Raw genomic sequence first — 5,194 nt, 5'->3', positions numbered from 1 at the left:
TTTTCAGCTGATATTTAATTTTTGTTGTTGTTTACAAAAATATTGTAAACTCAATTGTATTGTGACAAAAATCCTAGAAAATATCAAGTCTCCCTGTCAACAGGTTGGTACAACAGAAAGCATATATGAGACCATTTAATATTAAAACACCTTTTAGTAAAAACTATGCTTTACACATGTCCTTTTTTTCAGCCTTCCCAGAGGAGTGGGCCATGAAATTATTAGTTTGTTCAGATAATTCACCGTAAAGGAAATTTGAGGGTTTTCAAGATTTTTTCTTTGTCATTTTTTACTTTAGGCAATATTTTTCCTGAGGTGCTGCAAATGTCAAGCATAGAACATAGACTAGTAAAGCTGGTCTTTGCACAGACTGTCTTAGCTCTTGCCTCTAGGGAGACAATGTTGGTAGAAATGAGCTTATGCCTGGCCCTAAACATTCATCAGATATGCCCTATACCACTTTGCCATTGACATCTTATCATTTTTACATGGAATTTCCCCTGGGGTGTTACCATACTGACTGTTTGGTGTAAACTTAGTGAAGGGTAAATTTTACTTGTTACAAACAGGGATTACGAAATCTCCATTCAAAACAACAACCAGCTTCACCTAAATAATAATTATTGATAAATACAGGTGACTACAACTTACATGTAACAAAAATTGGTTCAGTTTTCATGGCAGAGGAATTTATGCAAACCCCAAGAAATTCATCTTAATTTTTTCCAGCCTCACTGGTGTGAAAACATTCCTTTGACATTTTAGTCTTCATGAAAAATTATGAGCTTGAATTTTGGTAGGCTATAGTTGCCTAGAAATGTTCTAAAACTACTGTACAGCATATACCTTGGTCACAGAATTGGCATTTGTCAAGATCTTTTTGAAGTTTTCCAAAGTCACAAATTCTGTATCCTGCCAAGGGCACTGTTGAAGTAGGTTCATGAAGATTAGTCTTGTTCTTTTGGCAATTGGCCTTGCTCCTGGTGATGTGGCTCTAAGACAGTAGTAATTCTTTAAATGTAGGTGAAACTTGCAGCTATTCTAGTATTGAATTATTGAATTCTGTGGTAAAATTACTTGGAAACAATTTCAGTTTTGCAACCTCCTCAGTACTGACCACATGGCTTTTACATGTGACAATGATACCCAACATCAATGGCATCCATAGTGAAGCTACTCACCTGGCTATCTGTTGGTTTCTCGTCTCTTCCAGTGCTTTTTTGTTTCGCTGGAGGTTCGGTATCCTTACTTTGTATCCTTACTCGCACGTAAGGAAAGCATTTTATCGGCGACTTTTCGCTTCCTCTCTAAACGACATTTTGTTAAAGCATGGCTCGGGTCGTTCTCCTTTCCGGCCGCATGTGCTACTTTGTGTTTGGACAAGCCAAAGACCAGAGCAGTTACAAGAGCAATTTGCCAAAAGGAAGGAAGTGAGCATGTACTTTTACAATTGTTTTGTTGTTCCGACAATATAGTGTGCCCGCTCATGTTACTCAAATCGGTGTTGTCAAGAAAACACAATTTTCCTGACGTTAGAATACTACGGTTTCTAAGCAGGAAGTTTTTTTCTACTCTCAATAAACTTGACGAACATTCTGCTCTCTTGAAAAGACTGAAACGGGAAATGATTTGAAAAATTTTTTTTACGACCGCCATGTTTATTGTTTTTGTTGGGTTTCCCCTTTAATACTCGCGTGTATTTTCCGCGCGTTGTGACGATATCTCGCTCGTGCGTGCGTGGATGATTCGGCAAAAAAAAAGCCGCGGAAAACTGTAGTAAGCCACCTTAAGCTCTGATCGGGGAATCTAATTTTATTCCCTTCAGTATTTCCAAACTCTCTTACGGCGATTAGATCGCCCACACTTTCCCCAGCTTTCTGGCATTCTGAAAGCACCTTTCACTCGGCCCCATGGTCACGTAGTTTTAGTTGTTGGCATCGTGAGATGAGAGCAAACATTTAGTTTGGAATCCTTTCTGCCTGCGATGATTGACACAGTACTAAACCTCACATGTAAAAGTATTTGAGAAAGTGGACAGATGATTTTTCTTTGACAACGGCAAGCTTTAAAGGTAGATTTTTTAACAGTGAGAGAAATCGTGGAGTACAGATGTTGTCTTCGCCACGGCAGATTTAAACCGTTTCCAAGGAACAAGTCCTTTTGTCTTCGCCACGGCAGGTTTAAACAGTTTTCAAGGAGCAAGTGTCTTTTTGTCTTCGCCACGGCAGATTTAAACAGTTTGCAAGGAACTAAACCAGGATTACGGAACCGGACTTCGAATACAGAATTTTGATTTGTAATAAGTTTTTCTGATGATTTACAACCTGATCTTGTAATTTTTGGATGAACGGAATTAAGGAAGCAAGTAAAACTGTGGGATTTGAATAAAGTCTCTTTCAAGAAAGTAAATATATAGATAAACAAATAAATATATAAATCCCGCATCCTGATAACTCCTAATAGGGCTTCGTTGCTTGCATTTGCAAATAAACTGACATTAATAATAAGAGTTTTTAAAAGAAGCAACTTCAAGTTAAGTTACAGATTCATCTTTCCGTTAATCTCTCGCCACTTTCCGAAGTTTACCTGTAGTTGAAGTTCACTGTAACTGGACAATTTGTGTTAACTGTTGGCGCATCCCACGAATACGCCCTTATAGGCACGAACTAACAACTTCCACCCAACTCTCAACTATCAAGTTTACAGCTGAAATTTTAAAGAAGGAGATCACTTTCCTAGACACAACCGTATACAAAGGAGAACGATTCGAAAAAGAATCTATTCTCGAGTTCAAGACATATCACAAGCCGACTGAAACCTTCAAATTCACGCATTTTACCCGGTACCAAGAAGGGTTTTATATCGAAGGAGAGACTATGAGGCTCCTCTGAACACACTCGTCTAAAACAACATTTGAGGAGGCACTATCTCGATTCAAAGCTCGCCTTGAAGAGCAAGGCCACCCTATGCATCTTGTCGAGAGAACACTATCCCAGGTCAATTTTTTCTGGACCGTACAGTTGGCACTTTTGAAAAATTCCAAAACCAGCGAGAAAATTCTACCATTGGCCAGAACTTACAACCCAGCAGTGTCAAATCTTTAAGCAATACTGACGTGCAACTGGAGTTTCTCATACCAAACCAGTCATTGCTGGCAAACACATTCAAAAAACCTCCTTTACTGATGAGGGGCGAATCACTCAAGGACATACTCGTTAAAGTAAAACTGTGAATTGAAGGTTTCTCAATTATCTGTATAAACCACAAACCCACGAAAGGGAGACCGTGCAGGTCCGTCAAATCCTTTCAAATATCTACTGTTTGTGGGGAAAAGGAGAAAGTGGGGAGACGATTGCCTGTGATAACCCTAGCTGGCCCATCATGTGGTTCCGTATGGAGTATATTGGAATAGAGAAGGCTCCAGATGGGGAATGGATCTGCCATGTATGTGAGGGTTGTATACTGTTTTATTCCTATTAAACGTTTGATGATTGCGTGAATTTGATGCTTTGCTCTGGCTTGCTAAAAAAAGGACTGGCAACTTTCAACCTGAGACAAAATATTTTCTCACCGTCAACTTTTTCCTTTTCAGGCTAATGACAAGTGCAACCCAAAAATGAAGCAATCCCCGGGGTGGGGGTATTAACCAAGTTTTGAGCAAGCTTTTTTCCAATCCCTACCTTGTCCCGGGGTAGGGGGCTGGGAGGGTGGGGTCGGGGATTACGTTGGTCAACGCATGCATAAGGTTATTTGCATGTCGTGCCATGTCTAAATGCTAAGCAATGTTTTCATAACTTATGAATTGATCGCGGATACTACCATTTAATCCATTTTTATTCCGCGAAAACAATTCTGAACAACTCCAACAAATAATAGTGAAGTTCATTATTAAAAGTCTTCTAGTGCTGGGAGACTAACTAGGGACACTGGGGTCGCTAGGTCTCTTTGTAGCCACAATAGGTCTTTGGGTCTCAGGGTCACTAGGTCGATAGGTCTCTGGGTCGATAGGTCCTTGGGTATCCTTGGGTCTCTGGGTCTCTGGGCTTCTCGGCTTCTGGGTCGGAAGGTCGTTAGGTCTCTGGGTCGTTGGATTTCTGGATCTCTGGACCTCTATGTCTCGTTTCAGGTTATTTTGCCAAATTTTCGCGCTTTTCATGTAAACGTCTTCCGAAAAATACTGCTCTTCGGAAAAGAATACGCAAAGGATAACATCTAATTTTATTAAGAGTTGAAAATGACTGGTAACCGACAGCTTAAATTTCGCCTTCAAGCATGTGTAATGTAATAAAAGCTATTAATTTTCTGCCTATGTAAGCTCTATTTATCCAATGGGCAAATCTATAAAACCTACAAAAACAAACTGAACCATTTAATTCGTCTCGCAAAACGTAAATACTATGATACTAAGTTTGAGAGCGCCAAAAACGACTTAAGAACAACTTGGAAATTGCTTAATGAGGTTATAAATAAACGTAAAAGTCGAGCACCCTTCCCCTCATCATTTGAATCTGAGGGTAAAACAGTAACGGATCCCGAGGAAATTGCTGATAAATTCTGTAAATACTTTACTAACATTGGTCCCAGCTTAGCTGGTGCAATACGTGACGTTAATTCCTCTGTTAGGTCTTTTATTGGTGATGTTAACCTTCCTCCTATCACCCTGAAACCTACCAACCGGGTGAACTGGAAAGCATTTGTAGCATGTTTGCCTCGGTGAAGGCCCCGGCTATTACAATATTTCAATGCGTATAATTAAACACTCATTTCACTTGATCTCTGCACCTCTGACTAACATCATAAATCTGTCTTCACAAAAAGGCATTTTCCCTGATAAACTAAAACTTACTAAAGTGATTCCAATTTACAAAGCAAATGATCCTAGTCTTTTCACAAACTACAGGCCTATTTCTTTGTTGTCCAACTTTTCAAATTTTTTTGAAAAAGTAATGTATAATCGCATAACTGAATTCGTCGAACAACATAATATATTATACCGCTGCCAGTTCGGATTTCGGAAAAACTATTCAACTTCCCATGCTCTAATTCATCTGATAAATAAAATCTCCTCGGCAATTGACCAACGTGAAACTACTGTAGGTGTTTTCATAGATCTCTCCAAAGCTTTTGACACTCTTGACCATCAATCCGTGATGTGGCTCTGCAGTGGATTAAAAGCTACTTTTCATGCCGCCGG

Source organism: Montipora foliosa, chromosome 1 (genome assembly GCF_036669935.1).
Source record: "Montipora foliosa isolate CH-2021 chromosome 1, ASM3666993v2, whole genome shotgun sequence".
Lineage (NCBI taxonomy): Eukaryota > Metazoa > Cnidaria > Anthozoa > Scleractinia > Acroporidae > Montipora > Montipora foliosa.
This window is presented reverse-complemented; position numbering follows the sequence as displayed.